This window comes from Canis lupus, chromosome 21 (assembly GCF_048164855.1).
Source record: "Canis lupus baileyi chromosome 21, mCanLup2.hap1, whole genome shotgun sequence".
In the NCBI taxonomy this organism is placed as follows: domain Eukaryota; kingdom Metazoa; phylum Chordata; class Mammalia; order Carnivora; family Canidae; genus Canis; species Canis lupus.
In genome coordinates this window covers 31,712,285-31,736,035 of record NC_132858.1, presented here as the reverse complement: position 1 = coordinate 31,736,035, position 23,751 = coordinate 31,712,285, and the positions used below count along the sequence as shown (strand labels likewise).

The window sequence follows — 23,751 nt, the reverse complement described above, 5'->3', positions numbered from 1 at the left end:
GCCCTCTCAATAAATTCTTAATTACACAATAAAGTATTGTTAGCTATGAGCACTATGTTGTACATCAGATCCTTAGAACCCAGTCATTTTGCATAATTGAAACTCTACAACCGTTGGACAATGGCTCCCCGAATGCTCTGCCCCCAGCCACTGGCAGCTCTACTCATGTTTGAGAAGTTCCACTAGTTTAGATATCTATAAATAGAATCATGCGGTACTTGTCCTTCTGTAACTGGCTTGATTTCTCTCAGCAAAATGTCCTCCAGGTTCATCCATGTTGTTGTATATGGCAGGCTTTCCTTTGTTTTAAGGCTGAATAGCATTTTGATTATATATATATATATATATATATATATATATATATATATATATATATGATATAGTGTGTGTGTGTGTGTGTGTATCAAATTCTCTATTGATGGACATTTAGGTTGTTTCTATACCCTGAATATTGTGAATAATGCTGTGGTAGTACAAATATATCTTTGAGATGCTCATTTTAACCCTTTTTGATATAGACTCAGAAGTGGGATTCCTGGATCATATATTATCTATATTTTAATTATTTAAAGACCTTCTATACTATTTTCCATAATGACTATACCAGTTTACATTCCCAAGAAGTATTTCAATTTCTTCACATACTCTCTAACACTTTATTATCTTTGTGTGTGCATGTGTTTGATAATAGCTATCCTAATAGGTGTGAGTTGATATTTCATTATAGTTTTCATTTGCTTTTCCCTGGTGGTGATTAGTGACGTTGAGCACCTTTTTCATCTATTGGCCATGTGTATGTCTTCTTGGGAAAAATGTTTATTCAAGTCCTTTGCCAATTTTAAAATCTGATTATTATTATTGCTATTATTATTTTTGATTAACCCTTTATCAGACATAGAATTTGCAAGTATTTCCTTCATTCTAAATAGTTGTTTAATTTTGTGGGCATCTTTTACAGTGCAGAAGTTCTTTAGTTAGATGTAGTCTCACTTGTCTATTTTTGGTTTTGATTCCTGTGTTTTTGGTGTGATAGCCAAGAAATCATTGCCAAGACCACAGTCAAAAAGCTTTTTCTTTATATTTTCTTTTTGGGGTTTTATAGTGTGAAGTCTTAAACAAGAGGTGAAAGACTTGTATATTGAAAACTAAAAAAAATTTTTTTTTGAAAAGTAAAAACTATTGATGAAAGACATTTTAAAAACAAAAATACATGGAAAGACATCCTAGATTCATGGAATTTAAGACTTGATATTGCTAAAATGTCCATACTACCCAGAGTGATTTTCAAATTCAACACTATTCCTATCAAAACCCCAGTGGTATTTTTTATAGAAATAGGAAGGAAAAAAAAAAAAACCTCCTAAAATTCATATGGAACCAAAATCTGGACAAATAAGAACAAAGTTAGAGACATCACAATGATTTCAAAATATATTACAAAGGTACATAATCAAAACAGTATGGTACAGGCATAAAGACAGACCTATAGGACAATGGAACAGAACAGAGAGCCCAGAAATAAATCCACACATAGACCGTCTTCAACAAAGATGCCAAGAATACACATTGGGGAAAGTATAATTTCTTCAACAAATGGTGTTGGGAAATCTAGATATCTAAATGCAAAACAGTAAAACTGGACACTTACCTTACAACATAAACAAAAATCTCAAAATGGAGTTTAACTTCACATCTTTTCTAACTTGCAACTCTTCCATGGAGAGAGAGTTCATTTTCCTTCCCTTGATTCTTGTTCTTAAAATGTAACTTGCTTTTAGTAATGGAAACTTAGTAAGTATAATGCAAATATTCAGAAACTACCTATACATTGCATCTTGCTCTCTTGCTGCTCTTTGGAACCCTGAGACTACCCAAAGCCCAGGGTAGCTCTGGAGAATGAAAAACCTTTCTGCATGAGGACTCTGTAGACCAATCAACTTGGTAACCATCAGACACGCAAATGAGACCATTCTCAACCATCAAGCCTTAGTTGAGCCCACTTAGAGAGGGACAACTGCCTAAGAAGTCCAAAAAACCTTAAGAAGTAAAAAATGCTTGTTGTTTTAAGCCATTACATTTTAAGGTAGCTTGTTATATTGCAAAAGCTAATCTATGCATTTCCTAGTTTCCCTTTGTTATTGTTATTGCAAATACACATCTTTAAGGAAATCTCACAAGTACTTCCTAGAATAAAGAAAATATCCGGGAATATAAAAATATGAACTTCCACTCCAGTCAGTAATTCTAGGAGAGAATCTGATTCAGAAACACAATAAATGCCATTGCTCAGTTCACAGAGCAAAGCTAGTTCTCTCTGTGCTGCCAATATTATATGTGAAGAAAATAAGAAGTACAGTTCTGTTTGGGTTGACACGTCTTCATTGCAAGGTTAAGCATTTGATTTGTTTATACTGTCGCCCACTTCCCTGGTTGAGCTGCACTGTCTGGGTTTTAACAGGCTTCAGTGTTCCTCCATTCATTGAGACAGTGTCTGAGTTAAGGATTAACATTTGTATAGTTAAACATAAATGCTTGTGAATTGTATATAATATTTTAGCAAAAGATTAGTTTTACCACTTTTACAAATTTTTGGTCAAGCAAGCAGCCTTTTGTTATTCCCTTAGCAGCCCAATTTGATGGCTGCTAGCAATGCATTAAGAAAAGTAGATTCTTAAAAAGTCTGTAGATCTAAATAGGTAGCCGCTCTATGCTATGAATTAAAGAGAATATTTTTTACAGTTTATCTTTTCTTATTTCTCTTTTTCCTCCATCCAGTATGCCTATCTTAACAAATGAATCTAAAATGTTTAAGTAACGTTCAAATAAGTGTATATCCTGATCAAATTAAGTAAAAATAGTACTTGAAAAGTTTTTTTTTCACTACACAAACAATTCTATATGACTACAGCACATTTTTTTTCCATCTTGTGTATGTAAAGTTTGTTTCTGAAATCATTTAGTTTCCCTGTTTTGCCCTTATTTCATTCTCCTGGAGTAACCTCTTCCTGTCTTCAGAATCCAATGACCTAAATATATTAGAGCTGGAAGGAACTTAGAATTTCTTTGGAGTCTATATTTAAAATAATTTTTTCCATATGCTTTTATAGACCCCCCAACTTACTTTATAGTAAGTTTCACAAATTACTTAATAGTCAATGATGCTTGCAATCCTATTATTCCCTGTTTGTTCTCTTCTAACTGGTCTCTTAATGTTAGTCCTCAGTTACTAAGTTGATTTCATCTTTACTATTGGATTTTGACCTACTGATGGAAAAATTCCATTCTCTACTAGAAGGAAGAAAAACATCCACAGCTTTAGATGTGAAATGATGTAATCCCTTCTTCTTACCTCTCTATACTCTTTTCCTAGCAAAGAAGAGATTTGTCCCTACAGACTTCAGTCCATTGGCCAGAACATCTCATGAATCTTCTACTCTTGGATCTCCTTTTCTTTGATTTCTTGTTTATTACTTAGGACTCCCGAATTGATTTAGTTTATTTCATCTTTCTCACAGTTCTGTGTCTTGTCACTCTGTGCTCCTCAAACCCTGCTACAAACATACCCTACCTCAAGATACTCAGGCTCTGTTCTTTCCTAGCTCATGTTTATATTCCAGTGACTGTGCTCCACTTTCCTGCTCTTGGACACCACTCCTTATGATCACAGCCCTTACTTACCTTTGTCATCCTGTGGAACCCCAAGCATATAGGAATGATTTAGAATGCCTGGGATCACCAATGGATAGCAAGAATGACTTCCAAAAAGGAAGAAATGAAAGATATTACCAGAAGAAATGGGTCCCTCTACTGGTAGAAAACCATTTTCTTTATTTCATTAACTAATTTTTGCCCTTGAATACTTTTTTGTCACTTTTCCAGATAAATATCACACATTTAAATTGAATAATTTAAAATTTTACAAATTTTCCTTGGTGAGAAACAAGTCAGGTTACCTTTCATGTATAACGTGAAGCCCAGTCTCTCCCGACTCCCAGGGCCCTGGCTCAGGGAAGGACAGATCTTGCTTTTCTGTCTCTAGTGTCTGCTCAAACGTAGATACCCTCATGGCTATGAACTTCCCCAGCTTCTACTTTCCTTTGTCTCTCCCACACCAGGCTGTGCAATCTATCATTACTCCCACTTATCTACTTCCACTTTTATGAGAAATGGAGTAATGCTTCTTTCAAACCACAAGGTATCCACTCTTGCCAGGCACATCCAATTAAAGTGGGGTAGGTTTTTGAAATGATCAGGTTTCCACCATTATTTACAGGGCTGCTTACCCATAAGATGAAGATGCTGTAATATTGTCCAAAGAATCTCACTGTGGAATGAACTGAGTATCCTTCTCTTGAGATCTAAATCATCTCCCCTTACTTTCTTCTTTGCTCCTCACCAACCAGAGTTCTCAGGTACTGAGTTTATCGACCTCAGCTAGACGTAGATAGGAGGCAAAGTAGAGGGTCATTGGTCTCTGTAGGAAGGCTCCTGTGGTTTAGTAGTTTATGAAATTATATTTCTAACTGGTAGACTTCTATGGGGAGGAAAGAAATTCAGTCAGTGTGGGTTAAGAAAATGCTTGAGTGACAATAATCTCTATGTTTGATAATCACCACATACATTTTCTTATGCCATCCTTTTGTTAGCCAGATTGCATACTGATTGTTTCTATCACTTTTTTTTCACAGTAGAATAAATCACACAGTAATATGGTATCTTTCCTGAAAGCCAACATATAAATTGTTTTTTGATCCTTTTATCTGAAGAATTAACTCAAAGTTTTTCATATTGGAAAAGAAAGCAAAAAGTAAAATCTAGTCTTAAATAAAAGAACAGGTGGATATCCTGAAACTTGTAAGACTCCCCCCCAGCCAATGCAAGATGGAAAATTATAAGAGCAAGCTAAACACAAATGCTGCCAGACAATGTTCCCTAGACATAATTTGTAGGGCCTCGTACACCCAGTACAAAATTAAAAAGGTTTCATGTTCAAATATCATTAAAAGTTCAATATGGCAGTAGCAGACCATTACACCAAACTCAGGCCTTTCCATAGATCCTGAATTTAAGCAGGTACTTGCACAGACCATCCACCTGTAAAGCCAGCTCTGTCCCTAGAGCTTTTCCTGAAAATAGACTGAAAGCTTTCAGTCCCTTCCTCACCTGCTTCCTTCATTGCATCAACTAGTGTCTCTTCTATGTTTCACAGACAGACTTGTGAAATGATGGCCTAACTGCTAATAAATATTGCTGGAAATTCAACAAATATTTTTGAAATAATTGAATAAAAGTTATAGAATTACCAGAAAAAATACTGCTGGAAAAAAATATATATGAACACATGTGGAATAAAATAAAATGAAATTTTTACTTCATTACTACTTTTTAACTACTTTAAATAGTTCTAAAAGGATTCAGGACTGAAAGGTGAAAATATAAAAGTTTTAAGAAGTTATAGAAGACAATAGAGATGATGACTTTAGCTCAGGGAAATACTGTCTGAAGAATGTGCTCCCCCCCCCCCAAAAAAAGGTAAGATTGGTACATTTAGCTATATTAAAATTTAAAAATTACTTTAGGAACACCTGTGTCACTCAGTTGGTTAAAGTATCTGATTCCGGCTCAGGTCATGATCTCAGGGTCCTGTGTTCAAGCCCCTCGCTCAGCGGGGAGTCTGCTTCTACTTCTCCCTCTGGCCCTCCTCCCTCGTACTTGCTCTTTCTCTCTCAAATAAATAAAATCTTAAAAAAAAAATTACTGTAAGTTAAAACATGCTTTAAACAAAATGCAAAGACAAGCTATAATCTGAGAACATTATCTGTCATACATATAGCTGCCAAAGGATTTTATCACATTATATAAAGAATCCTTTTAAAAGGGCAATGATACATTTTAAAAATACAATATGAAAAATGAATAAATTTGAATGGTCAATAAGCCTATATGAAAAATGTTCCTTCTGAGAGCATGGAGAGGTACCATTTCACACCTCATACTCCATATCCTCATCTCTTTCCACAAGTGCATATATGCCAGCAGCCTTGGACACAGTCACAGAGCTTCTGATTCACCAGGGTTGGGGTGGGGCCTTGGAAAGTTAACTTTGAAAAAGCTCTCTGAGGGATTCTGATGTGTACCATGGTTGACACATAATTTCCCGAATTTCTACAAATCCTCGTCCAAAGCAATCAATCATCATATCCTAAAATTGTAACTTCTAGACAGTTTTTCAGTCTGTCATTTCCTCTCCATTACTTATTTCAGACAAGTTTAGAAAGGGACTTTGGTATGTAAAAAGAAGTTAGTCTTGAAAGCCATTTAGCAATGTGCTCCAGTTGTACAGGTGGTGTAAGGCCATCAGCCAGAGACTCCATTACCACATGGGATGAGGATGGTGTTCATGAGTCTCCATCTATGTTTTCTTTCTTAGATGTCAATATTTTCCTCTACTCTGTTTCTCTGTAATTCTACATTTCATTAGAGAGATTTGAATCTCTGAAACTCCACAAGAGCTCTGTCTCACTTGTTGCCTTCCTATTCCCAATAGATAGAGAGAAGGAAGTATGACTTCTTGGGAGAGAAACAGGGAGTCTGCTTCTTCCTCTGATCCTGTGCAAGTGCATGCTCCCCCTCTCTCTCCTTCTCCTCCCCTTCCTCTCAAATAAATAAATAAAAACTTTTAAAAGATTTTATTTATTTAACAGAGAGAGATCACAGCTAGGCAGAAAGATAAGTAGGGGGAGAAGGAGAAGCAGATCCTCCACTGATCAGGGGTCCTGATGTGGGTTTCCATCCCAGGGCTCCGAGATGATGACCTGAGCCAAAGACAGACACTTAACTGACTGAGCCACCCGGGTGCCCCAATAAATAAAATCTTTAAAAAATAAAATAAGAAGCATTTTTCTGATAACAATAACTTCTGTATCACCTAGATCATAACAGGAAGTTCACATAGCACCTTACAAAAATAAGTACTAAGTAGGTGTTAGAAATAATGAGAAAAAAAATTGTATAAATTAATGAAGAATTGGTATCTAGTCCATATTTTACAGGTAAAATCAAGGTGCAGATGTTTAATAACTTAATAAGCTCTCATGTGGGAAAACAGATAATTATCCATAAAGAACCAAGAAAAGGATGAACCAGAAACTACTGAAAATGCTTATTTACAGTGGATGGGAGGGAAAGGGTGGAGTTGGACATAAAATTTTTAACATAATTAAATATTTACACATAAAAATAATATCAAAAGTAAAAGGAAGCAAACTGCAAATTGTAATCAAAATAGAAAAATGAACTAACTATATATTAATAAGATAACTATATTATAAAAAATACTTCAAGTAACTTTTTAAAAAAGATTTTATTTATTCATCTGAGAGAGAGAGAATGGTGCATAAAGACAGAGAGAGAAGGAGAAGCAGACTCCCCAGTGAGCAGGGAGCCTGACATGGGGCTTGATTCGAGGACCTGGAGATCAATGACCTGAGCCTGAAGGCAGATCTGACTTCAAGTAACTTTTGAACACAGTGCTCTGACCACCCAATCTTAATAAGATCTATTCTAGGAATAAAAAATATTAGGAAATAAAAATCTAAAGATATTTATTAAGTACATTTATTAGTAGTAGTAATCTGGGACATTTCTAGTGTTATTTATTTTATGTGTGTTGTAGACAAAAATAAATAGGTTAATGTCATTAAAAGGAAGATTTTCACAGACAAAAAAAAAGGTACAAAAATAAAATAAAATAATGTAGGAAAAACTTAGTGTTAAATTTTTGTTAGAAATAATAACTTGGGAGCTCCTGGATGGCTCAGTCAGTTAGGCATCTGCCTTCAGCTCAGGTCATGATCTTAGGGTCCTGGGATCAAGCCCTGATTGGGGCTCCCTGCTCAGGGGGAGCCTGCTTCTCCTTTTCCCTCTGCCTGACACTCCCCCTACTTGTGCTCTGTCTCTGTCTCTCTTTCTCTGTCAAATAGATAAATAAAACCTTTTTTTAAAAACATTTTTATTTACGATAGTCTCATAGAGAGAGAGAGAGGCAGAGAGATAGTCACAGAGAGAGAGAGAGAGAGAGAGAGGCAGAGACACAGGCAGAGAGAGAAGCAGGCTCCATGCACCGGGAGCCCGACGTGGGATTCGATCCCGGGTCTCCAGGATCGCGCCCTGGGCCAAAGGCAGGCACCAAACCGCTGCACCACCCAGGGATCCCCAAATAAAACCTTTAAAAAAATAATAGATTGAACTCTTGATTAAAAATACTAACAGTGAGTGGCTATATCCATACACTTTAAAGGTGTAGAATGAGTAATGATAGCTGCAGTGAAATACCTAGCACTGAGATCTTAGTTTCTAAATTCCCTTTTTTTTTTTTTAGGATTTTATTTATTTATTCATACGAGACACAGACAGAGAGGCAGAGGCAGAGGCAGAGGGAGAAGCAGGCTAATGCCAGACTCAATCCCAGGACCTCAGGATCATGACCTGAGCCAAAGGCAGATGCTCAACCACTGAACCACCCAGTGCCCCTCTAAACACCCTTATTGATGAAACGAAATGAATATGTATTATGCCAGTAAAAAAAAAAAGTGCTAAAACACTAAAAGAATTCTGGAAAGAAAAGAAGGACTCAACACTGACCTAAAGGAACTTACACTATTTTGGTTAATTTGAGAATCTAATAGGATGACAGATTTAGATTATAATTCCTTTAAAAATGTAAGTCCAAAAACATTTTAAAAATAAAAGAAAGCTCTTTTTTTTTTTTTTTTTTTACAGAAGAATGTCAACTAATGACTGTAGAAGAAATGATGAAATTTGTGAACTAATCAGTTTGTCGCTCCCAATGTAATAAACTAATTTAGGCTTTTACTACAAATAGATGCTAAAGCCATTGGCTAAAAGATTGTTAGAGGAGATAATTTTTTCTTGGTTGCAAGTTATCATCCCACAAATTACTAAATATAAGGGAAAACATTAAAGCAAACAGGTATTACGATCACCACCCTTAACCCCATGATCAAGCTGTCTCAACAATAGTGAGAAAATCTGATAAGATCTTACCTCCTTATGCAGTGCTATAAAAAGCACACAGAATCACACCTATGTGCCATTCTTGCTAAACACATTTTATGTGAATGTAATTACAAGGAAATAAAATAAGACAAATCCACAAAGTGGACCATTCTATGAGACAAATGGTTTGGACTCCTCAAAACAAAATGCAGCCAAAACAAAAAACAATGAAATTGTGGAAAATAAGATAAAACAACAATAACAACAACAGGAGAGTCTGCAATAAAATAGACTAAAGAGCTGTAACAATCAAATGCAATGTATGAAATTTGATTGGAGTCTATATTAGGAAAAAAACTATAAAGGACTTCTGAGACAATTGGGGATGATGATTGTAGACTATATTTTATGAAATTATTTTATATCTGATAGTGTGGTTATGCAGGAGTATGCCTCTATTTTTAGAAGCTGATGTTGACATATTTGTGAACTATTATGCCTACATTCTACTTACAAACTGGTTAAAAATATACACAAATATATATAGAGATAAAGTGATAATGAAAGATACGGATACTTGGTAAATCTAGGTGGGAGGTTTACAGTTATTCATTGTAGTACATTTTTTCAGTTCTCTATAGAATTGGCTTTTTTAAAAGTATAAAGTTGGTGGCAGAGTAGGAAGAAATTTCTATTTTTACCTTTTGCAATGTATTCTGCAAACAATATCACTTCCCTTCCCATATGGTACCAAAAATCCCTCATTAAGCAGCCAAGCTACAGCAACAGTAGCCACACCACTGCACCCCCAAACTGATTGTTTGCACATTGTCCTTTCACTTCAGGGAGCCAAGGCTTCTTGCTCTTCCTGCCTCTCCCCGCACTGTCTCTAAAAGGAAGAAGCCCAGCTAAACAGTGACCCAAATTTATATTAATGTATAATATATATGTATACCTGGTTTCGATTTAAGGTAATTTTGTTATTGTTATTGCTGTTGTATTTGTCCATTCATATGATTTTCCCCAAAAAACAAAAGGACCATATGAAACTGGGATTTGTACTTTCTAGCTTTAGGAAAACTACAATTACCTAAAATCCTCTCAACATGCTAAATTATATGGGTTGATAGGATATCCCCACAAAAATTTCTAGTAGGTAAATATTCACCTCCTGAAATAGTCATCCTACTTGTCATTTTTTTCCTTCAATATCAGTCTTCACTCTTCTTTTAAAAAAAGATTTATTTATTTATTTAATTTTATTTTTAAAAAGGTTTTATTTATTTATTCATGAGAGACACAGAGAGAGGGAGGCAGAGACATAGAGGGAGAAGTGGGCTCCATGCAGGAAGTCCGATGTGGGACTCGATCTTGGGACTCCAAGATGACGCCCTGAACCAAAGGCAGAACTCAACCACTGAGCCACCCAGGCGTCCCTATTTATTTATTTTAGAGAGAGTATGTCTATGTGAGTGGGAGGGCAGAGAAAGAGAGAGAATATCAAGCTGACTCCACAGGAAGCACAGTGCCTAAAGCAAGTCTCAGTCCCAGGACCTTGAGATCATGACCTGAGCCAAAATCAAGAGTTGGATGTTTAACTAACTGAGCCACCCAGGTGCCCCTCATTCTTCACTCTTAAATTACATCTGTATGATGTCTAAAACCTATGAATGTTTAATAAATATATGGTGAATAAATCACTGAATGTGTAGTGACTTGGAGACCAATAGCAATAAGCAATAGATCAGTCTGTGAGCATAAGAGAGGTCTTCAGAGAAGATGAGTTGAGAGAAAAGAAGGCAAATCGAAAAGGAAAAAAGGAAATGAAAAGGAGAAATTGAGGAAATAAATGCAGACAATAGTGATAGTGGGTAGCATAACCAAAGAGTGATATCTCATTGATATTCTTTATTATTCTCTCAACCTTATTTTAAATGTGCTCACTAGCCACATGTAGCTGAAGGCTACCATGTTGGATAGTGCAGTTTTCAGAAAATTCCCTTATTATGAAAAGTTCTATGGGACATAACTGGTTGAGAAAGTATAGAGCGAAAAAGGGGCAAAGAAGTAAAATCTGAAAATATAAAAAATGTATAGATTAGAAAAGTATGTAAGGAAGGATAAATAAAACTAAATATTCAGTAGAGGAGTCTAGAAGAATATGGTATCAAAGGAAACTAGGAAAGTAATATAATCAAGAGTGTTCTTCAGAGGTCAGCTTCCTCGAACATATTTACTTGCTGCTTTAGGGACATGGTGGAAGAGATCACAGAAATCCATTACGGAAGTAACCTTTCCAATTAAAATTGCCAAGTTTGAAAGGCATGAAGCAATATTTATGCTCCTGATTTTATATTCTATTAACATATTAAGTTTGGCTTCTAATAGATTCTTACTTTAATATTTCTAAATATTACAGGAAATAATTCACATTAACATTAAAAGAGATAAAAAAAACATTAAAAGAGATAATAAAGACTCCTACAACCAGACCCTCCAAAATTGTGTTTGCTGCATACAAAATAATCATTGCTGTAGCAAATGTCTCAAAAGCTAAACTTGAGGCACTCCAAAGATGTGTGATGGAAAGAGAGGGGGAGTTAAGTCAAGAAACAACAATTAAGGAAATGTCTTAAACACCAACTCTATTTTGGTTTTCTCTAGCCTTTCCACTGTTCCCACTTGTGTTAGTCACTATCCCACAGTTTCCTTTCATGTCACTGAAGCAAGTCAAGTCAAAAAATAAAGAGTCATCTGTCTCGGAGCTTCCACGAATCTAAAAACAACTTGCATTGCCCACTACTAAGGCAAGTCTAGTCATACTCATTTTATTCAAGTACCTTTCACTGTCTGCTCAGAATAAACAGTATTGGAAAAATGTGCTCTTGTAATCTTATGAGAGTCATTTCCCCTTCCTTGAACTCAAAACATTCCTTAAATATGTGAGCAGGGCAATCCCAGTCATCACACTCAATGGGATTTCACTGAATCCTCTGACAGTTCAGATAAACTGCTAAAAGAATGTTTATTGGAAGCATGCATGAAGGCGATACATTATAGGGAAGAAACTACTTGAAGAAGTTATTCTACCTGTAAACAAGATTGCCTAGATGGATTTTATTTCATTCCTAGAAAAATGCCATGACTTACATGGAAAACTAAAGAGTATGTCACCATAATTTTGTTTGGCTGAATCTGCATCTTGTATGCCTCTTCCCATAGATTTTGATCTTGGCCCAAGTCAACACTTGACAACAAACTATGCATTTTGCTGTTCCTAAACATCATGACTCTTGAAAAAAAAACCACACATTATCAGCTGCAGTGATCACAGGAGCTGATGAAAACTAGTGTGTGTGTGTGTGTGCATGTTTGTGTGTGTGTGTAGGCCATTAAGTATGTGTGTATATTTACAGCAGTCCTAAAGGCTTTCATGAATACTGTGCTTCTCACTAACAGATCTCAAAGTTTATTTTAACTGTCATCATTAAACCCAACAATAGCTAGAATTTACCTTTATTTTCAATAATAGTTTTAACATAAAATGTAACACTCAATATCAACATCTATATGATACCTTTAACTACTTTAAGATTTATTATGTTTTTATTATCAAGATTCTACTCAAAAGAAAAAGTAAGATCTGTTAAGAATCTAGATAATTCAATATGTTATTTTATAATAATCTAAAAAATAGCATGGCTAACTAGAAAACCATGGCCATGAAAACATATACAGTCAGAATAGAAGTGAAATTTGTGTTATATTGGACTTTGGGCATCCTCAGATGACTCTATACATGATCCAAATTGTTCATCATAATACTATAGCAATGTTATGCATACATTCACAGTTATTTAATTTAATGGCTTATCTTGTCATTTCACTCTGTAAAAAAATGCACAAATAATGCCTTTTTTAGGTAGTGTGAAGCATTTGACTAAGCAAAATATTCCTTTATATCAATACCCAAAAGAAAAAAATCAAAGCGACTCATGTCACCAAAAGAAACAGGAAAGAAATATTCTTTAAAACCTACTCACAGCTGTTACCATAAACTATTGTAGACTTACCATGTAAGATGGAAAAACAACCATAAAATTACATAATTGTCCTGATTTTTATTTCCTTCCCCCTGGGAAAGTGACCCTTACTGGACAGTGAAACTTTTTTCTATTTCAGTGCAGGTGAAAAGAAAGGAGGCTTTGGTGTTTGTGTTGAGTTACTGTCATTCTATAAGGATACTCTAAAATATATTTTCATATTAATCTCAAAAATTCTAAATTATAAATTCTAAATCAAAAATTCTAAATCAATAAAGATAAAATGCAACAATTTTCAAGTCATGTAGAAAAAATAGAAACTTTCAGATTAAAATTATATGTATATACCACAAAAGACCCTGAATAGCCAAAGCAATCTTGGAAAAGAAAAGCAAAACTGGAGGTACCATAATTCCAGATTTCAAGTTATACTACAGAACTGTAGTAATCAAAACAGTGTGGTGCTGGCACAAAAATAGAAACATAGATCAATGGAAGAGGATAGGAAGCCCAAAAACAAACCAATAATTATATGGTGAATTAATTTTCAACAAAAGAGGCAAGAATATGCATGGGAAAAAGTCTCTTCAAGAAATGAGGTTGGGAAAACTGGACAGATACATGCAAAAGAATGACACTGGACCACTTTTTTTACATCATATACAAAAATAAAATAAAAATAGATTAAAGACCTAAATGTGAGACCTAAAACCCTAAACATCCTAGAAGAGAGCACAGGCATTAATTTCTCTGACGTTGGCCATAGCAGCATTTTTCTGGATATGTCTCCTGAGTCAAGGGAAATAAAAGTAAAAATAAACTATTGGGACTACATCTTCTATACACTGAAGGAAACAATCAATAAAACTAAAAGACAATCTACCAAATGGGAGAAGATATTTGCAAGTGAGATAGCTGATAAATGGTTAATATCCAAAATATATAAAGAACTTACAAAACTCAACATCCAAAAAACAAAAAATCAAATTTAAAAATGGACAGAAGACATGAACAGACATTTTTCAAAGAAGACATCCAGATGGCCAACAGGTACATAAAGATGTACTCAACCTCACTCATTGTCATCTATTAGAATGGTTAAAATCAAGAGCACAAGAAACAGCAAATGTTGGCAAGGATGTAAAGAAAAAGGAACCCTCTTGCACTGTTGGTGTGAATTTGAACTGGAGCAGCCACTCTGGAAGACAGTATGTAGTTTCCTCAAAATGTTAAAAATAGAACTACTCTATAATCCAGCAATCACTCTACTGGATTTTTACCAATACAGAAGAATACAAAAGCATTAACTTGAAAGGACATATGCACCCCTATGTTTATTGCAATATTATTTATAATAGTCAAACTATGGCAGCCCAAGTGTCCATTGACCGATAAATGGATAAAGAAGAAGATGTTGTTCATCTATAAAAATTAATGAAATCTTGTCATTTCCAACAACATGGATGGAGTTACAGAGTATAATGCTAAGTGAAATAAGTCAATCAGAGAAAGACAAAATACCATATGATTTCAGTCATATGTGAAATTTAAGAAACAAAATAAAGGGGGAAAAAAAAAGAAACAGACCAAAAACCAGACTGTTAACTATCGAGAATGAATGGTAACCAGAGTGGAGGTGGTGGGGGGAATGGGTGAAATAGGTGAAGGGAATTAAGAGTACACCTATCATGAAGCACATTGAGTAATGTATAGAATTGTTGAATCACTATATTATACACCTGACAGTAATATATCACTGCATGTTAACTGCGTATATTAAAAACTTAAAATTATATATATTTGTATACACACACACACACACACACACACATATCTCCTATTTATTCTGTTTCTCTGGAGAAACCTAACACAGTACTCAATCATACATTACACATAGCAAGTTGTTACTACTCAAAAACTGTTAGATGAATAAATAAACACAAATCAATTTTCGAAATCCTATTCTATATAGAACAGTACTGCAGAAGAGCGCAAGGGTGTGCCTGAGGTGCAATCAGTAGAGTTCCCAACACAAAATTTAATATGAACTTATTAAGCAGAATTTATGATAAAGGGTTTAATAAGTAAATATTAAATAAATACATGGTTTTTTAAAAATATATATATTATGGCCCCTAAAAAGGAGCACGGGAATTTGTACCCATTACACAATAAATATTTGTTGGTGTGAGTTGATGTAGTTTGAGTTAAAATGCCTCAGTTAATTCCATTTAGCTTAAAAAGTTCTGTTTTGGAAAGGGTTATTTTTCCAGTTAACAGGCATCAATGACAGTTTATTACCACCACATCTTGTCACAAGAAGACCATGTTTTGACAATGGCCTCAATCATAGTGCTAGTGTATTCTTTTTTTCTGAAAGCAGCACCAAGCTGTAATAGCCACCCACCCCCAGCAGGACGCTGTGCTCTGATTGGACGGTGAGCTTGAAGGTGGGCCTGCTTAGACTCTGACCACACCAACTGCATTCCCCAGAGTTGTGGTCATGAAATTGGAAGCCACCTTTGTGAAGCAAAAAGCCTCAAAGTAATTGCTATGTGCTGTAACCTTCCCTCTCGTTTGGAAAACAGAAATAAACAGTGCGTTTTCTTCATGAACCTACTGTATTTACCAATATTGTTTATGGGGTATACTTTGCCAGTTGACATTACTTTAGTAAACTTATTATTATATGGTCAACACCTGCCCCATAAATATAGAATGGAGAAGTTATATTATATTTGTGTTTGGTGAAATGAAGTGTTACCCAAACTCTGATGTGGGGAAGACCTTTGGTGCTCTCTGTATTTATGGGAGCTACATGCCACTTAACATATACCAAATCGGGTAAGCAAACATGCTTGACTCAAAGTTCAACTTTACATGATCTCTGTGACCGGAGATTGGGTCATTTGGTTTCTAATGTATAGTTTTAACTACTTTAGGATGCTAAATATGTTTTTAAATTAGCTTTTTGAGTTTTTATTGAATAGCTGTATATTGAACAAAAAGAAGCCATGTATACCATGTTGATGGGTTTACGTATTTGCATAGGAAGCCATTGGAAGTTTAATCCAAGATTAGATAATCCTTAAGAAGATATAATTAGAAAGTACATAGCCTTATCTTTTTGTGAAGCAACACGATATAATGGTGAGAGAGGCTGAAGTCAGAGAGATCTGGACTTGCAATTCAGCTACTCACTGCAGCTGTGTGTGCTTCAATCATTCAACTCTCTGAACCCTGATTTCATTATTTAAAAATACACACCCTATCCTGAAAGCTGATTTAAGTGTCTAGAGATAGCTCATGCAAACGGCCAGTCTCTGATAGAGAAAACTATAAATATACATATTGTTGTGCCTGTTTTTAGTACACTACTCTTGTACTTTTATTTTTATTTATTTTTTTTACTCTTGCACTTTTAGAAAAATATTTTATCACCTCATTACCCATAGTTATTTCCACTTGTCTGATTGTGAAGGCACCAAAAAACTGTTATCAGCACCAGTAACCACAAAGATATTATTGAATGTCTACCGTGTCCACTTGTTGCTAGACAACAGGGCTATAAGAAATAAAAGATAAACACAACTTTCCAGCCTCTTTCCTCAAGTCAGTTTTCATTGCTATTGAAAAGGAATTTGGTCAGAACCTTCAGAAGAAGTTATGGTAATAGAATCAGGAGTCCTAATCCCTTGAATTAATTAACAACAATTTATTTTTCAGATAGGAATAGAGACATATAGAAATAAAGTGAACTAATAAATAAGTGATATATTTTTAAAAATATTTAACCCAATTACCTTCAGGTGTGGCTAAGTACCAAAGCACAAGGGAAACGTCAACCTTGAGTTCTTGTAAGTAAATTGTCTACTTCCCTCAGACTGAAGGAAATGACGCTATCAGGTGAAAAGGTAGTGAATGTCTATCCTGCTAAGGATACTGAAAATTGTGGATTGGAAGATAAAACAGGGTAATATCCGTTAAGGAACTTCTTACATTGAGAAATATGGCAGGTTACTAGTTTCTCCGTTGAATACAATGTCCATTGTCCTGCTGCTTCTTTTACTTAGGAGCAGAATTTGGGATTCGAAATATGCTGCAGTGACTACTCTTGCACATATATCTTGGCCCACATGTGCAGGTGTCTGTGGCATGCCTTCCTGAAGCAGAATAAGAAGGTCTGAGAAAATACTAATTTTTAATTTTGATTGAGAGGACAAAGTTGCTTTCTGGTGGATTTTGTTCCCTATTTTCCTGGTGCTAAGAAGGCTTGGGAGTCTCTGCCCATCAGTAGGAAGAACTGACATGCGATTAGTCATGTTTCTATACAATGGCATAGACTACAACCATTTGAAATAATTGAAGCAGCTTTATATAAAGTGAATAAATCTTAGGACATGTTAAGAGAATAGAGCAAAGTTTAGAATGAGAATATAATTCTATCTTTTTTTATTCTGGAACTTAGCTTAATTTCATTTTTTAAAATTGTGGTAAAAAATACATGACATGAAATTTACTATCTTAACCATTTTAAAGTTGAAAGTTCAATAGTGTTAAGTATATTTACATTGTTGTGAAACAGACCTCGAGAACTTTACTATCTTCCAAATCAGAAACTCTATTGGATGTATAATGTATGTGTACATGCATACATATATGATATATATACATACATATATATATATATAATTTAGCTCACACAGAAAAGGGTTTTAAGAATAGAGCAAAATATCATCTTAATTCCTTACTAAGAGACTATTATTATTCTTCCCAAGATATAAACACTCTTATCAGTTCAGTATATATCCCAATGATTATTTTAAATAAACTTTCAAATGTATATGTATGTATAAAAGTAGGACTATATATTCCATGGTATCGTATTAATTATTCTGCTATGTTCTTTTTAAATATAACACTCTTTTGGTGTTATACTTGTGTCAGTAAATAGGACTCTATTTCATTCATTTTAACTCTTGATTAAATATACGATAATTCTTGATTATGTGCAATGCTTCCACTTCTACCTTTCTTTTAGCTATTTTTGAAGTTTCATGCACATATAAAAAAGTGAACATACTGGTCAACATTTCTAGCCAACCTTCAGAATAACCACTATCCTGATTTTATGAGCATAGATTAGTTTTGCCTCTTTTTGTACTTCATGTAACTGGAATCATATGTAGCATTCTTTTTTGTGTCTGGCTTTTTTTCCCCACTCGGCATTGTGTTTGTGATCTTTATACCTACTGCTGTAAATAGTGGTAGATTTTTCATTCTTATTGCCATGCATCACATTGTAAGAATATAAAAATTTATTATTCTACTATCATTTATTTTTTAAAGGTTTATTTATTTATTTTAGAGAGAGAGAGAGAATACAAGTTGGGAGAGGAGAAGAGAGAGAATCCTCAAGCAGACTCCCCAGTGAGTGTGGAACCCAACACAGGGCTCAAACCCAGGACCCTGAGATCATGACCTAAGCCCAAATCAGGTGTCCCTACTTATTCTGTTTTTAATAGGAATTTATTTTTTTTTTAATTTGGGGCTACTACAAATGGTGCTGTTATAAACAATCTCATTAATTTCTTTTGGTACACATATGTACACATTTCTGTTAACTCTATATCTGAGAGTAGAATTGTCCATTCATAGATTTAGCAGATTCTAACAAATCATTTTCCAAAGCACCTGTATTAATTTTCAATCTGGTCAGTAGTGTATATATAGATAATTTCTTGACATTAGTGTCACATTTAACACTTTTGATCATTTTTATTGTAGTCACTTGGGTGGGTGTGCAGTGGTATCACACCGTGACAGACATACACAGGCCATTATAACCATGGGCCATTTCTGGCAATACCACATAGTACTTTGGTGATTGGCCCCAGGGACCTAGAATTTAAGTGAGCTTTATAGGAAGTATTACTTTTCACTGTGTATTCTTTGAAATTTTTACCATGTACCTGCATTACCTCTTTAAAGTGTTCTTTCATTTCAGTTCAGTTTTCATTTTTAAAAGAACAGTTATGTGAGCCTAAAGTCTTCTCACCTATAGTCTCAGTCTGCAAAGCATTCAGTTTTGCCTCAAAGACACCAGGAGTAGGATAATCATGTCCTTAAGGAAATATAAAGCACTACATTTTTTGCCAATTCCTAAGTTGAGGACAGTTCAGGGAGATAGGATACAGGTCAGGGAATAAGACTGAAACCCTGGAGGAACATAGACAGTCAAATATCCAGGGCCTTCTGAAATCTCTCTTTCTGTTTTCTCCTTTACCTGATTATAGATGCTATAAGATTACACACACACATACATACCATCTCCAGGGAGCTGGTTGAGAGTTGTGAAGATGAATGCATGTCTCTGCCTCCTCCATCCTGGTTGGCAGATTCATACTGACTTGAGAGGAGGTCAAGGGAAAAGCCACTGACCTAGAATATAGGGACTGGACTACCACCTCACTGTTGTTAAGAGGCACAGAATGCAAGGGCAAGATAGACTTAAAAAGCATAATATGACAACATTTTTGTTTTTTATTACTTCTGGATAGAATTACCCTGTAGGACTTAATAGATTGATGACTATTTGAGAGAATTGTACTGTTTGGAAAATTCGTCCTTAGATGTTAACTACCTGTAATTGCCCTGAGAACCTATAGGACCAAGGCTAGTACCCTATGAGTGTGACTGTGGAGATTACTCAACAGGAAAGTGCCTCCCAGTGGGTCAAAGCGATGAATTTGTGCCACTAGCAGAGAGGTCTGAGCTCGTGATTATTCCTTTCTGCTTTTCAAAGAGGAATATTTATTGTACTGTCTTTATTTGTCCTAACACTGTCTGTTGTGTAAGATGGAATGGTTATATTTGTAATTAGAATTTTGTTATAGTACTGTGGGGACTCACATCTGGATTTGATTAAGAGAAATGCATTTTACCCAGAGAGGCCAGCCTTAGAACAGGATGACTTAATGTGTCTTTGAGTTGTGCCCTTTTGGGAGAGGATGAGTACATTTTTATGGTAAGTGAAATAATTATGTTAGGTGGAGTTACTCATCAGATTGTTTATATGCGTGTTATCTGGGCATCTAAGAGATGAAATCCAAAGGACAGAATTTTAATACCTTTATTTCTCTGCATTTCATGTATTAACAACCAACTCTATCCTTTCTTGAGGAGCTTTTTGGTGGGACCAGTGTCATGCCTGCTTCCATATCTTTTTCTCTCTATAGCTAGTGAAATATCTGGCATCTGTCTGACTTATAATACACATCACTCTAGCCACAGTCATTGGCCAGTGATGGCAATAAAACAAACTCTTTATTGGCATCTAACATGTAGATGCTAGAGTGGAAAATAGCATATTCCTTTGAGTTCAGTAAGCTTTGCTAATAACAGTCTTGCTCCTTCTGTGGACATAGTATTACTACTTCCTCTCAGTTGGAGAAATTTTACCTTTGGCAAAACTATGTGACCAATAGAGAAAAAAACAAGAGCTGAAAAAAACAGGAGACAATGAATCCCAAAGTCACTAAGTACTGTGTGGCCTCTAAGTAACCCCAGAATCAGAACTTTCTACAATTCTACAGCAAAGCAAGAACTAATCAAATAAAGATATCGTGGATGAGAGGCAAGCTAATTAAGTGATGGTAACCTAACTCTGAATCAACCTGAATCATAAGAATTTGATCATTTGTTTTGAATATTTAGAAAATCATGATAATAATAAATCTGAAAAAGCTTTATGTAAAGAAAAATGGTTGCTTTATGTAAAGAAAAAACTCTAAAATTCATATATTCATTAGTCAAAGATGAATATTTATATAAGTATGCAACTTTATGTATTGCTTGATGTATGGTTTTCCACCCAGTTTGTCTAGCCTATGAATCAAACACAGTTTAAGTGAATATTGAATAATTAATTAATTAATTAATATTTAAAATTATTAAGAAATAATATATTAAACATATCACATTTTTATCAAAACAGACACATTAAAGGCATAAATCTATTTCATATTATGCATAATATGTGGTTATGATTGTTAGAGGTGAAGCAGAAATATGCTCTTCTTACCAGGTATTTAACACTACCTAATAATATATATAGAAAGATAAACACTCAGGAAGAAATAAAGATTTATGTTCTGCTATAAAGCATAATTTTATATTTTATTTAAGATTGAGCCTTACCAAAAAAAAAAAAAGATTGAGCCTTACATTGATATTAAAAACTGTGCTTCATGGTTGGAGCATAAAATTTAGTTCATACTATATTAAGCCAATTTAGCAAAAATAATCCAGTAACTTAAATATATCACATTTTTTAAATGATGCATTGGATAAACAGATACCTTGCTGCCCTAATAATGGTTTGTAACATGAAGCACTGTAAAAGTCTAATCCCTTCAGGATATTGCTTTTTCCATTTTCTCAGCTGAAATGATCAAATGAATCTTTCTGATTCATGTTTTGAATGAGTTATAATCAGCAGTATCCTGTGCTCAGTTAACAGACTGTACCCAGAGCAAACAGGTGTGAGAGGAAACAGAATGTGACTCATTATTTACCTGGACTTCAAAAGACTGTCTTTTCCCTCACACACTGTCAAAATCGGATGTTGTATCATAAAGCTGAGCCTTCTTCTAAACCGTGTTTTAAGCCACTTAGCTATATATTGACCTTGTGAAGCAGTGGCAAAAAGGAAAGGATATGCATTGATTTTTTTTTTTTTTTTTTGTACTCTGCTGATAGACAGGAAGAAACTGCTTGCTTAAGCAGTGTAATTGGCAGACTTTAGATTTGCTAAATGATAAATAACTGTAGGCTTTAGAGATTATAAATAAGTTTACCTATTAACTTATCTAATATGATGAGATTATTTTCAATACAGAATGCATATTTTCTATGTTTGATTCATGAACTACATGAGGTTATTTACCTATTACCTTGTTAAACTATCCATGATGAAGACCCAATCCTATATATGTTTTTTAAATGGATATTCATTAAGAAATATATTAATGGGGCACCTAGGTGGCTCAATTGGTTAAATGCTCAGTTTTGGCTCAGGTCATGACCTCAGGGTCATGAGATCAACCCCACATTGGGCTCTGCACTTAGCACAGAATCTGCTTGGGATTTTCTCTCTCTCCCTCTCCTTCAGCTCCTTTCCCTGCTTTCTCTCTCTCGTATAAATAAATAAATAAATAAATAAATAAATAAATAAATAAATAAAATCTTAAAGAAAAAAATATGATATTAGTTTATACTCTATAATGATGAGTGATTAAATAACTGGTTATTAATTGCTCAGACATGGTTAAAAATGTATATTAACTAAATATGGGCTTTACAAATTTTTTTGAGCGTACATAGTTTGTGCTCTCAGTGTATTGAAGGTACACAGGGTGGGGTATTATTCAGTGACACGGTTAAAACTAGTGCTATTTTATAACAGAGAGGCCAAAATTTCATGGGCTGGGCTAAGATTGTGTTAGAGGAATTCAGCAAAGTAAAGCAAAGTTTTTTTATTTGTTTTTCTCAGAAATTATACAAATTAATGATGCAAGGCTCCTTGGAAAATTCTTGCATGTGAATCTAAAGAGATGCTAGATAGTTTCTTTCCAAGATATTAAAATAAGACTCTGCTTGGAAAGAGGTTAGATAAACTTTGGAGGACCCTCGGGTTCTCGAGTCAGTGATTCTCTGCTGTAAGCAAGTAAGACAGTATGGATTTGAAGTGGATATGTTTTAGCCAAGTCTTTTTAGAAGCCAAGCTAGTCATCTGGTTTTAATGAGGCCCCTTGGAATGCAAGAATTTTAATGTTTTGCTTGAGGGCACTTTAGTTTTAATTACTGGTATTTGACATGTGTTGAGCCTCAACTAAGCACTAGTAATTAACCAAAGACAGCACTTGGGCAATGCCAGCCTCATTTAGATTGAACTTTAAAATGACAGCATCTTTCAGGTAGAATAAGGGTTAAGAAATATAATGATAGGGCATTGGTATTTCCAATGAAGCCTGAAAAAATTCAAAATAATCTAGGGTTAGCATGACCTTCTGTCCACTTTTTTTTGTACATAGTCTTTCCAAATATGTAAAAAAATAGTCTGAATCATGTAACTTAAATGAGAGGATTGTGACTATTTGATCATAACCAGATGTCTTCACTCTCCACTAACTACAGACAAAAGGACAGAAGATTATAGACTGCATCAGTTAAGGACAGTTACTTCACTAAGGTGAAGGAAATTAGTATCTACACCTTTTCAAGTCTGAAGACCTGATTTTTAACGTGAGCATGTTTTGTAGATATCCGCTAGGGAGTAAGTAGTGATGCTTTCAGCAACTTCTGATTAGGATAATGTGTAACAAATTATCATGTGGTCAGTGATATCTTCAAATAAGTTTATGATTTAAAAATTGTATCATGGGCATTTGAAAAATTAAGTATGATATGGGAGATACTGTTTACTGAATCTACAAAATCATCCATAATAGATTTTCAGACCCCTTGTTACTACTCTGAGAACTCCTTGAAGTTTCCTTCATCTCAATGATAAGATTTACTTATTAGAAACTAATCTGTTTAATATCAATTTACTATTTAAATGAAGAAATCCTCATCATGCAGGGGTGCCTGGGTGCTCAGTCTGTTAAGCACCTGATTCTTGGTTTCT

The 23,751-nt window shown here is 34.6% G+C and overlaps 1 protein-coding gene across 1 annotated transcript in view; it reads left to right on the top strand.

Moving 5' to 3' along the window:
• LOC140613243 (uncharacterized) overlaps positions 1 to 23,751 on the top strand; it is a 75,382-nt gene that overhangs the window by 17,352 nt on the left and 34,279 nt on the right. The gene's annotated exons all lie outside the window — the stretch shown is intronic.